Genomic DNA, 13,669 nt, shown 5'->3' with positions numbered 1-13,669 from the left:
GGAAAGGGCCTACTATTATAAGATACCACCACCAGCGACTGGTGGGTTTCTCCTACACTTTTGAATCGTTTGCACCCGCTCGTGTGTGCACAAGGATGAGCAACACAGCATAGACGAGAGAGGGAGAGACCTGCATCATTATGTGATGGCGAATTATAAGATCGTCTCTAATCATGCCCGTGGATGTCTTGCCGTTCCGCCTTCGCATATTCGACGATTAATTAATTATTTGCGCCTTGACTATTGATTCACATAGCCTAATAAAGGAATCATCCAAGTATCACGGCTTGATTGGACGTGACGGTTCACATTATATGCGCCTGCAGGCTGGCGCTGCTGCTGTCAAACTGCAATCAAGCTGGGGGGGGGGGGGGGAAGAGATGATTTCGGGAACGAGACTGTTTTTGAGAAAGACACGTACACGCCATTGTTTTTGGAGAAGCCGATGATAAATGTTTGCCCGTGGAATTGAGCTTCCTTCTCAGCCAGTTCCAGTCACATCTCAAATGTTAAATGTTTGCCTATTATATGGCTGCTGGTGCTGCTGTTCTGGCCTTCGCTGGAGACTGGACGGTTGGAATAGCTCACAAATAGGAGCCCAATGTTCCTTTAGCGAATAGGAGCTTCCGCTGATGGGATCGAAGGTCATAATCACGGTATCATTACTTCCATATGACTGACATCAAAACCCGTTGTAGCCCACCAAACTGCCCCCCGCCCCCCGTTTAACCGGACCAGACCCGTTGTAGGACCTTATATTGCCGTACAGTAGCAGTCTAATGCTGCGTTCTAGCGCTCAGACTCTTTTGGTCCTCTATGTATATTATATATATATATAATATCCGTTGCAGCCGGGAGCGCGGAAGAAGAGAGGGGGGTGTCTTGTGACTGCTGCGGCCTCATATATTCGCTCGAACGTTATATTGCTGGTCAAGCGGTCTGAAGGAAACGACATGGCCGAGACATGATTCGTTTCTCTATACTTATAGAGGTCTGTCTACAAACCCGCCAGGATTCACTAGACTTCTATTGTAATATTAGAAAAAGTTATCCGACAGAGCCAGTTTTGATGGCAATAAAAGAAATTCCGCCCGCCCGCCCACGCCATTTCTGTACAAATGAAAATTGTATTGGCAAAGCCAAAGAAATTGGCTGAAACCTTTTTCCCCAACTCCGATGTAAGAAGGCGGTTCCCAGTAACAAAACCAATGATTTTTCATCAAATCCCCCCGTTGTGTGTTATCTATACTGAGTTAGACGGTAGAAAACCCACTTTTTTCTTTTTTAATACCGTACAAAACTTTACAATTGCTACTTGGCTGAAAGCGCCAAAGGTGTAGTTACTGCTACGTAGTAGTTTTGTTTCCGGGGCAAGATTGATCCGCTACCTAGCGGGAATCCTAGAAACCAGTTATGTCGATCCCGAACTTCCGGAGCTCATCGGAAGTAGACGAACGAGATCGGTTTCCAGTTGTCTCTCAGCATTCTTTCAACATTTCTAATTACAAAGATAAATCACTGTTTTTCACAGCCGAATTTCGGTTTGCTTAGTCTAATTTTCCATTTTGTTATGAATCTCTGAATTCTTTGGATTTGTTGGAATGACATTTATAAGAGTGTTGTCAATTTTATTTGAATTTTTTCTGTCTATCTTTATTCCCTTACTTCTATTTAATTTTTCTTCTCATATCTGATAACCGAGATTCAATAGCAATGTCGAAATGATCGACGAGCACATTGTATTGAGTAACGGGTGGGTGAGTCGGATAAGGCGTTGTTCAGTATTGGTATCCAAATCCATGAGATTGGATTGGAATCATAGGGCCCGAGTTCGATTCCCCTGGTGGTGAGTACTGCAGTTCCCACACCCGAATAGAGAGAAAAGCACACCATAATGAAAGTCAAGCATCTAGGTCAAGTCTAAATATTATACATATGGCACATACGCGAAAGTCAAATAAAATACAGCGTACATCGTATATTTGTGTAATTTGATTCGATCATTATTCGAAGCTGGTGGCCTAGTTGATGGGATTTCAGAGTTATGAGTGAGTTGATTGATACGCGTCAATTTCTCTCGCTGATTATTGTAAGTTTGCATGGTTCGTCCATAAACATTGGAAGCGGAAAGCGGCACTTTACCTTTAAACCAGCGATTGGAAAAGATGCACGCAAGTAATGACTCAGTGTATTGTGGATGATGAGAATATGCCATATCAAATATGACATACCGTGCCGATGTCAATTATCGTGTGAGATAGCGATGGCGTTGAAAATCATTTCCCTTTTTAAAATTTGGACTGGTTTTCAGGCGGGCCAAGAGAAGATGATTAAAAATTCCTCAACAATGATTGATTCGATGCATTTTTTTTTCTAGGGTAATAGAATGTAGCCACGTAGTAGTTTTGTTTCCGGGGAAGGATTTATCCGCTACCTAGCGGAAATCCTAGCAACCAGTTTTGTCGATCCCGATCTTCCGGCTCATCGGAAGTAGACGAACGGGATCGGTAGGACATCTACGTAACACGCAACGAAGCCTGAACTCGATACTGAATAGTGTTATTATTTCTTTAAACAGTTTGAAGACATTTATCACCGAGGATTTACTTCTAATTCGAATTGAATTTCAAACCATTTTATTCAACTTTTAAACGAATAAAACGATATTGAATCATCCCTGGCATATTCAACTGAACTGGGTGGGTGGACTATATGTAAAACTAACGACCAACCTGTAACCTGTCGTCGGAAACTCGCAGCTGCAAAGTGAATCCAAATCTGACAAATAGAGAGCAGCTCTGTTGGCGAAATCCTGATTCCGTCTGGGCCTGTCGTGAAAATGGCAGGGCGGTCTGATCCGCCAGTCGGGCTAGTTCGCTGTATCATTCCATACATGCATAACACGAACTCGTCTCTGCAGACTCTGCTTCTTCTTCTTTTCGTCGGTGAAAAAAAAACCCATGCGGGTGGCTGTTGTATAGGTGATGCTGCTGCTGCAGCACAGAGCCAAACGCTTACAACTGGCGCCGACGACAAGTGGGTAGAGTGGGACCAGGCGATCAATACGGTACACGCCGGCCTGTGATGCCCGGCTCACTCACGATCCTGTTGGAGATGTTTTATACAAAGGGCAATCGCCTAGCTGCAACGTGAGATAAAAGTCGTCAGAGGTTATAATTCGCTCCCTCTGTCTACGTAGGAACCGCATTCTGGTGATAATATTGAAGTTGATTGGTTGGCCAATATTGTCAGAGTTATGTAACCGGGCATTTAGATAGCCAGCAGTGGCGAAAAAAACTATGATAAGATCTACACCACATAACATACTTTGGCTTGAGCTTTCTGTCGTCGGTTAAATATTTGATCGCCGATGAGTGGCCAACAAGGGAACTGCGTCTAATCAGCTACTTTATGCTTAATCCCATTTATCTCATTTGATTGGATTGTCGAATTGCTGAAACATATTAGGACAGTAAGTAGACTCTCGGTTCATCTGAGTCATCGTGGCTAAACTAAAAGTGCTGTTGGAAGACCGGGCCTACTTGTCTGATCAACGACCATTAAACGGATGGTCGCCGAAAAGATGTACTATTTTCCCAGCGTCGGCGTTCATAGCCCTATAAGGGAACGAACGTGGATGGGAAAAGGCCGAGATGATAAGTGTATAGTTACATATCCAGGAGGCAGTGTAGCTATAGATGTGTCTAGTATAGGAAAGGCAAGTTAGTCCACTACATAACATTTATTATTGATATTGGACCGTAAAAACAAATGTTCACAATATATACGGCGGCCAATATAGGCTCGGCGCGTTGTAAAGGCCCCAATAAAGAAACGCCGAAAGGCCCAGAATGGCGTTTTGCTCCGACTGGCTCAGCCGGCCATTTCCATATAGTAGTGGCTGCACATATCGTGATGATGATGTGCCTTTCTTCCTCTCCATTTCTTTTCCTTCATAGAGATTTTGCCGTCCCAAAGTTTTCCGACTCCAAAATGAAACCGACTCGCGCGTCTGGAATTGGTTGGCTGTATACGGCTGTATATTATATATGATGGGATCCAACTCGTCTCGTCAAGTCTCGGCTGATCAGTGCCAGGGCTTTCCAGAAGCTTATTATTCCCCCATAAGTACACACAATAAAAAGAAAGAAACGAAAGTGAGAGTCCAGTAGGTAGTTATATTGAAGACATGGATGGAATCTCTTGGCCCAGAAAGGTTTTTCTATTTTCCTTTTTCCATCCACTCGCGTGACAATGAAATTTAGGAGCCAGCCAGCCAGTCACCTCGGAAGAAAAGATAAGGCTTTCATCTTCTTCTTCTTCGTTTTTCTTTTCTTGACATCGGTCCCGCAGCTGAAAGTTAAAGCTTTGAAAAGATCTGATAAAATTGTCGAAACAAATTACGACCGAGGAAAATAACATGAAGCCGGCCAAGAGCCCGGACGACAATATACTGTACAAGCTGGCCGATTACGACCGGATGGAACGAATCGCTCGTTGCTTCATCATCCGCTGGACGCCGTTGGCCAACGCCACAGCAGTGCCGGCATCTTATAGTCTCGACGCTGTGCTGATGCAGAGCGACGGCGAAAAGACCCGCCGCCCAATAGATGTTGGATGCAGTATATAAAACACATCGTCAGCACAGTGTCGAACCATCCGTGAATGCCTCGGCCAGCTTCTCTCTATTTGGCCGGCCCACATGTATATACAACATAAACTCGGCTTGGGCCGAGGCTGGGTCCTTCAGTCCGGCATTATGTCCGTGTACAGCCTCTTACTTACACTCCGTCTGTGTGTGTGTGTGTGGTAATCTTCTGCCTTTTCATTTCGTTTCCGTCGCCACAACAGCACAGCAGTGAGGGTCCAACAAAACTTTGCCGAATTGGCTTTCTGTGAACGCACTGCAGCAGCAGCAGTAGTAGATGGCAACGAGGCGACCTTATCACCGATCGTAAAAATTTCTCAGACTACTAGCTGCGACTCCCGCTGAGCAAATCGGATTTAAACTCTCAAGTTAAACCGAAACTGCTCCGCTCGTCCGCTCGTCGCCCTATACTATTCGAGTGAGAAAAATCGCTGATGCGGAATAATGTGCTGATTGTCGTATTAGTTGGTCGCGATAATCTATGCTAATATGCCGGCTCATTTTGATGTATGGCGTAACTTATTACCCAGGAGCCCCACCGTGAAAATACATCCGCATTGTATTATAATTAGGAGAGGCGCCCGAAAATATAGCGGCACTTGTCTACTCTAACTAGTCGCGGATAAAATAGCCTATATTAGCCTACATAACGCGTTTTAGCCATCACGTCACGTTGAGAAAGAAACTGCGTTCATTGCGCAATGCATAATACGAGCATAATATTAGTACCTAAGATACCGTATAGCGGAGCTGCTATTTAAAGGTTGGTCTTGTGAAAATCCCTCAATCGTTTTGACTCCTGACTAGATGAACATGTATAAACGTCACAGCAGGCCATCATCAGAACTCAGAAGGAGAGAATTTCGTTAGTTTAACTTATTGCCAAGATATTGCCATACGGGCGCTACTGCTGCTGGCCTGCCTTATAGATAATCTATTTATCGTTTGCTGCCATCAGTGACACGATTCGACGATTGCACATCTTCCCTCGTTTCTCTAGATGCCTGTCTCTATGACCTATTTGCTTATACGTTAGACTTTGCACCTAAAGGCCGCCGATGCGTGAATGTTTCCGTTGCATATTTGATAGGCCGCGAAACTCGCCCGCCAGCAGAGAGAGTGAGAGAGAGATTGGCATTGGCAATGATGTCGCATGACGGAATAATGTCCATTCAGACTGCCCATCTCTCTCTCTCTCTATGCATGGATGTGTCTGTGCTGGTATACAAAAGACTCGTCTCGCTATTCCCTTTCGAAAATCGGGGAGGACACGGAGAACGAGAGGGGGGAAAGAAGTAGCGAAAAGTCGGTTACCAGCAACACAACAACAGGAGCCAGCTCATCTCCGATCCTCATTGTTGTTACATAGAGAATGGGGAACTTTCGAACAAAACCAGAGCAGCCAACATCCAACGCGGTGGGAGATCTGCTCTGCGTCAAAGCTTTATTGCGCTGCTGCTATAGCTGTTTCCCTTTTGACTCGTCGCTCCTTTTTCTTATTTCAACACTTTGCCAAATGACCAATTAAATAGAAAGCCATATCCACAAAGTTACGAAAACCCCGTCGTAGCCGTTTGTCTGTGCAACTTGCATTGTGGGGGATATGTATTCGTAGTAGAGAGCTAGACATGACGAAGAAGAGAAACAGCAACTCTCCTCGGCCGGTTGCCTGACTTTTGGTTGTGCACAGACTCGGTCTCGCCCGTATCCCAGTGCCAGGATCGATGGATAGATGTCTGTATCGACACCATCAAAGATGATAAGACACTGAACATCTGATTATTCGCCCTGCACTGTATTGTTCGGCGACTATAGATGCCAGCGAGTACTCTACGTAATAGCTATCGGTGCCAAAGGTTTTGTATTTCACCGCTGACGTCATGGGCTGCTGGCTGCATGGGGGTAGAAGAAATGCAGATCCCAGATCGGCTCATATTAGAAGACACGCACAGACATGGGGGAGAAGTTGGGTGCGGCATTGGAGAGGAACAAGCCGGAGCAGGATTGACGAACGTGTCGAAATATAACATCTGAGCGGGAAGATTGATTATCAGAAGTGGACGGCCTGCGCGTCTTGAGTTGTTGACGCTTTTAGCCGAGTTACGGGTCGGACGGTGTAGATATTATTGCGCTCTATAGCTTGCTTGGCGCCTATACCCCCCGCCCCACGGGATATATTGGAAGTCTCGAAGAAAATTAAATGACGCGAGTCTCTTTATATTGTATAGAGGATCGGCAGAGAGAACAGGAACGATATATCAAGTCTCTGTGTATAGATACTGTACACACCGTCAGCCGCAAACAATAAAAATAATATTAAATGCATGTACGAGACACATATCTCTACCCAGACAAAAAATAAAAAAAGTTTTTTTTTCCTATCTCCCCTCCGTGTTGGAATCGAAATATAAAATAATAAAAAAAAAAAAATTCGTTCGTTCCCGACGGCACAGCAAACACAAGACTCTCTTCTCCCGGACTCCAGCTCTACTCTCGTCCCAATCCTCTCGTGTATGAGTGTGTGTGTGTGTGTGTGCTGTTGCTATTCGGTACACTCTTATATAAAGTGCCGACAACATTACAAAACCTGGAAGCGTCTATTGGTACACATCACGGGAGAACGCGATGGCATATTTTTCTCCGGGCAAGAGAGAAGAAGCTTCAATCCATTTCCCCTCCAGTTGCCAGGAAAAGTGGAATTTTTCAATTCTCCTTTTCTTATATATTGCGCGTTTAGGTTAAATGGCGTTATCGAACGTTTCATGAGAATAATTCAATTTGATTCAAGACTTTCGAATGACAGAATTCTTTTTTTTTCTTCGTCTCTTTTTAATCTGACGACGAAAAAGTTCATTTGAAATTGTGGTTCCCACGAGGAAATCCGAGAAAAATGTCATTCGATTAATTCCCCCCAGCGAGACTTCCCTCTGACAATTGTTGAACGATGTTAATATTCAAAAGAGAACCTCAAAATACCAAATTGGATTTTTTCAAATCAAATGATTTAGATCTACTATTTTTAAAAAAAGGGGAAGAAATAAGGAAAACGGCATATAGCAGGAACGTTTCTCGGAAAATCTCGCATTATTAATGGCATAGCAGACATGGTTAAATCCTCTATAAATTGATCGATTACAAATCCGGCGTTCGCTTATTATACTTGTGCATATATACTTGCTATCACCACGAATGTGTATTATGCGGTGATGTTGAGTTAATCATCATACATTAAGTAAATCACCATCGTACATCACATCATGGTGAGTGTAATATCTGGCAGCATCATCGTCGACTGCTGGGTCCGTCATAGATATTGCGTTCTAGTAGTACGTCTATAGGACGGCCATAATGCATTAGTAGCTGGGTGGGCGCGGGAGTATGTGGCGGGCAAGTTTGAAGGAAACCGGCACGCGCGTGTCATCCGTTTGAGTCTGCGGCACATCAGTCTCTCTCCGCTGCTTGATTCGGCTCTGCTTTTGGCTGGGGGTATTAAATATTTAATAGACAGACTGTACAGCTGCTGCTGTCTAACTGTGTCTCCCTTGTTTATCCAATTGAGTTAATACTTTACAACATCCAACCCTCTTCCGCTCAAAAGTTGGGCAAAAGACGTTTCGCTATAGCTACCGCGGTTTTGTCTACAACCCTTGCTACAAAACCAGCAGTTTCGAATGCAGCCCAGACTGAACGGCAGTCTCGCCCAGCATCTTGGGGTCCTAGGAAGCGGATCAGTGACGTCCAGTTCTTAACATCCAAACGTGAAAAAAAGTTAAGGCCGGACCCCCGGAGCCGGGGAATAAAAAAATAAAAAATAAAAAAAGCGTAGCCGCGTGACACGGTTTGATCGAATTGCAGGTACTATGCTAGTCGAGTCTTCCTCTCTGACCGGATGTAACTTTCAGCGGACGCCAAAAGAAAACAAAAGAACTTTTGGGGAGAAAATGCAGTTGGTGCAGGAAGAAAAAGGTCTAGAAGGGACGTGACGTTGTTGTCGTGAGTCTATAGCGCAGAATGGAAAATTAAAGGGCGCCGCAGCGTGACTCTCTTATATGCCCAGCAGCAGCAGGGGGGGGGGGCAAAGACGCTGCGGAATGAAATGAAATAAGAAGGACGTCGCGACGACACCCGGGCACGCTCGCTTCTCTCTTTGCTGCTGCTGTGTTGTGTTTGAGCCTCTTTTTTACCGTGCTCGGCTTATGGCTGCCGCATCCCGGCGGCCCGCCTGCCCAGCCAGGCTGTGCGATGCGACATTAAAAGTGGAACTAGCGTCCCGTGTGTATTGCGTCGGGCGGGGTTTTTTGACGTGACCGCGTTCGACAATCAGCCTCTCTCCACTGTGTCTGTCTGTCGCCGTCACTGTTTAACCCATCGAATTTCCTCGTAAAGAATCCAAGAAAACCTCTTCTCTCCTCTTCTCTCTGTCGACGACCAAAATGTAATCATAAAATTGTGAAACAAGAGAGAGAGAGAGCCGGCAGAGAGAAAGACTGGGAAAAAGAGCAAAGGACTATTACGTCGTGTCAGGGATAGAAAAAGAAAGGAAGAAGAAGGGGAAAAAAAATGGTGCGGGGAATTTTTGGACGTGAGTGTACGAGATATATTCTTGCGCTTCGACGGATTTCTTCGGGGTATAGCCAACCAGCAAGTCATCTTCTTTTTCGTGTATTATTTCTTATTTATTTTTTATTTTTTTTGGGGAGTGTGTTGGGGGGGGGGGGCCTTCCTCCTTTTGGCTATATACAGACACGCTGCTGTGTGTACTTTCATCTGTCTGCTTGTCTGCATGTTATGTTACCATTGCTCTGTCTGCTCACTTCTTTTTATTCTTCTTTGACTTGATTCGTTTTGGCTTTGGCTCCACAGAAAGGCGGGACGAGTCGACACGTCCGCATGTACAGACGAGAGAGAGACAGAGCATCTCGGCAGGCAGATCTAGCAGCCGAGGCCTCTTTGCACACATACATATATATGGAATACCGTATTTATAATATATAACATGGCGACATAACAGTGAGAATTTCGTTTCTTTTCGTTTTTCTCTCTCCTATGCCTTTCTTTCCATATAGGAGCGCAGGAGGGCGGATATAGTTGAAACAAAACTTGCAGATAAGAAGAAAGGGGGCAAAAAAAAAAAGATGGCAGGAAGCGATTTTTCTTTCTTCTTCTGTCGCCTCCCATATAACAAAAAAGCCCCTCTTTCATGTATCAGCACACACACCCGGGCGAAAAGATATATATTCACACATAGACAGAGTAGCGGCAAGCAGCTATATATCTAAATAAATGCGCTCAGTCAACCTCGGACACACACAAAGAGAACGAAACGCGAAAGCCATTTACCAGACCCTCCGCTCTGCTCCGTTGTTTTTGTTTTGTATTGTTTTTTTCAAGAGGAGGAAAACAACAAGAAGTTTTTTGTTTCTTCTCCCTCTCCTGCTGGAGAGAGAGAGATAGAAAATAAGGCAAGGAAAGATGAAAGCTTAGCTGCTGCTGCTGCAGTAATTCACTGGCAAACAACAAACACCGAGCGTCTAACAGATCTCTCTCTCTCTCCAAAAAGCGCAAGTATCCAATATAACAATATGCACATGTATGCGCTATACCGTATCCCGCTGCCAAACAACAACCGAGAGACGCGACTCGTTTTCCTTTCATTTTCCGTCTTATGTATGTACATGTTTTTTTTTCTTCTTCTTCTTCTTCTTCTTCCCTCCCTCCCCTATATCCCGAAAGATAATATATCACAAGCATCATAAATATATAAATATAGCGTGTGTAGAGTCTCTCTTTGCGCTGTGTAACATACACACATGCACAGAGAGATAGGATGCAATAAGAAGCCAGAGGAAGAACTCTTTCGGATATATGTTAACACTGCCGAGATTTTTATGCGTAATACAGTATAGTATATTATAGAGAAAAACTGAATAAGAAATGAATGTCTTGGATGACATGACGGCATTTCTACGGCCTTCGTTTCCTCCTATACCGAATAATAATATAACGTCAAGTGTATAAAGGAGACATTAAAAAAGAAAAAAAAAACGGGATTGGGGGGCGGTCAAGAAAAGCGGATATGATGTTGTAACACAATCCAGCACACACATAATATCCAAGGGCTGTAGTATGTAGTCTGTATATAGTTTTCCAATAAAAGAAGAAGAAGATTTGGACGGTCGCTGATTTGATTGATGTTTGCGACAGTATTACACGAGAATTGATATTAAACCTCTGGCATGATCAAACCGTTTCAGACGTCTAGGGTTTTTCGATGTAGCGTGACCCAAATAGGGAAACATGGACAATTAATCAGAATATGTTATTACATACGTAGCACTACGTACAGCAGGCAGGGTGGAAGAAAGAAATGCGATTATATACATTTATGTACGGAATTAATATCTAGATGACATATGGAATTGCAATATCGTGCTATAGTCCTTTTATTTATTCCCGGCGCGTCCTCTTCCATCATCCGCTCTGCCCTTCCCAGGGGAAAAAAAGTGGGGAATTTCTCTGTATTGTAATATTTATTATTATTATTATTATTTTTAAATCCAAGTTTTCATGACAACCCGATAGAATAGCCTATATACTGCGCTATAGCTGTTGTCCCATATGTGGACGACATGGAAACAGGAAGGGCGATGGCAGCCGACGGGCCACAACGTCACTTTTTTTCTCTCTTTCTTTCTAGTTTTTTCTCAGTACCAAGAAGAAGAAGAAGAAGAAGAAGAAGAAGAAGAAGAAGAAAAGAAACCTGCGAAATAATATTGAAGTTATTCATCCCAGCGAGACAGGAAATGGAATTCGATTCAGTTGAATACAAAGAATTATGTTTGATTTCGTATCTTTTTTTCCTGGAGATTCGTGCTGGCATTTCGGAGGCACCAGCACATATTAGATGTGTAAGTGTATCTCTCTTTTATTCTGTTGGTGTTTGCCTGTGGTTGCTGCGATGGCGCGTGGCGAATATTGAACAGCGACGCGCGCGTCGGCCGCCGCTCTTGATCTTCCTATATTTGATGTCTCTACAATATAAGAAAATAGCCTTAGAATAAAAAAAAAGTTGGTTCCATTTTATAGACGCGTCGGAATATGCAGCGGCGGAGAGCGACGCGTCGCTATTGGAGCGCAAGACGAATCGCGAGAACGCCGCCCGCCAAAAATCCAATCAAAATTCAAATCTCTTGGACAGACAGCGCCCAACCCCCCATCACCCCATCGCCCACCCTCCCACTCTTCTATTTATAAAGATAGACCTAAGGCTAAAGTCAGCCTATCTAAGATAGATCCAATATTGATTATGTATTTGATTTCTTATTTATCTCGCTTCTGTTCCCTGTGATGGTGGTGGTATTTATCATCCACATTATATCGAATCAATTTAGAATCTACATCTTTTCATACCCTGACGACCCCCGCCCTCGCTCCGCTTCGCGTGTTTGATGTTATTGTTTAGCTCCGCTATACTTATTTGAAGAAGGAGAGAGAAAAGAAACCGCTTATTGATTGCGGGGAATTCCAATTGGATGGAGATCTGCAAGAGTCAACACAAACACAGACCGTGAATGAAAAGATGTAAAAGCGGCAAATAGAAAAGAGCAGGAAAGAAGAGTGCAGCAGCAGCTATACTAGAGGGTTACCGTGTTACAGCTATAGGCAAAAATAAAATAGCTGTTGGGTTTAGATAATCAAAGGGGAAATCTTGATAGTGCCGGGGATATCCCACGCAGCGCTGCCTTGCGCGCTCTGTGTGTGTATACATAGTGGTGAAAATATCTATATATGATCAATTTGGAACGGAGGAGGAAGAGGCGGCCCTGTAAATCTCTTTTGAATTTCACGTTATTGCTATGGCCTTGGCTCTTTATTGATTCGCTATATCTTTCAGATCTTTTTCTTCTTCTTCTTCTTCTTCTTCTTCTTCTACTCAGACGAGTTATTTCAAAAGAAGAAAAAAAAAACGATCCTGTATAGTGTATATATATACAGCCGCCTATTTTTTGATTTTCCATCGGGATCTATCGCCCGGATAGTTCATCGGCGTGTTGGTAAACTTGGGCAAGTCTCTATGGCAGATGATGGGCTCCTTATACCATTTCAAAGTCGTTGGCGGAGAGCAAACAAAACTCCTTCTCTTGTGCCTCCTTGAATTGACGAGCTCATGCCTCGTCATCAATCAGCTTAACTTCTTTGACTCGTAGTTTTCTCGCCCACCGACGGGCTGCTGCTCCTATCTGGCTTCTTTCGGAAAATTACGGAAAGTCAGCGGGAAACATTTGAATCATCTCTCACCCGAAAAAAAAAACCGAAATGTAATTCCCTTATATAACCAGAGGATCATATAGAACCGACCGTGAGTATGTATAATTGTATATACTAGTTTGAGGTACATATGAAGGCAGTCGTTCCCGTAGATCTGATGGAATAACTTGAGATGATGCAAGTCTAGTCTACTGCATCACTTGTTCATAGATAATCAACTCTACATACACAATGTGCTGCTGCTGCTGCTGCTGCTGTCTGCGTTCAGCAATAGTCGACCCGGAGCACAGAGAACTCTATAAGTTGACTAAGTTACTCAATATTGTGTGTCGGAGTCTCGGAGACGGTCCGAGTTAAGAGTGGGGCCACACACGTAGACTGTCACCGTCACGAACGGGCGGCCAGCAAAGCCCAAAAAGAAAAGAAAAGAATCAGATAAAAAGGAGCAACGAGAAAAGAAAACCAAGTCAGAATAAAAACAAGAAGCATGGCGAATGTAAGGGAAACAAAAACAACAAGGAATGTAAGGCATTAGAAAACGTTAGAGAGAAATGTGACCTAGGCGATATCTATGTACTGTACACATGTATACTACCCACCGGTATATACGTGGGCAGCTTCTAAATCTTATTATTGGGCTGCGCCTCTCGCGTATCCTCTCTGACTTTTGCCAACCGGTTCCCTGTGGGACCGGAAGAGCCGGAGCAGTTGGCGACGAGCGAAACATCAAAAGGTCCATCAGAAGCATGTGTT

Source organism: Daphnia pulicaria, chromosome 3 (assembly GCF_021234035.1).
Source record: "Daphnia pulicaria isolate SC F1-1A chromosome 3, SC_F0-13Bv2, whole genome shotgun sequence".
Lineage (NCBI taxonomy): Eukaryota > Metazoa > Arthropoda > Branchiopoda > Diplostraca > Daphniidae > Daphnia > Daphnia pulicaria.
The sequence above is the reverse complement of the archived record's forward strand: the minus strand, read 5'-3'. Positions refer to the sequence as shown.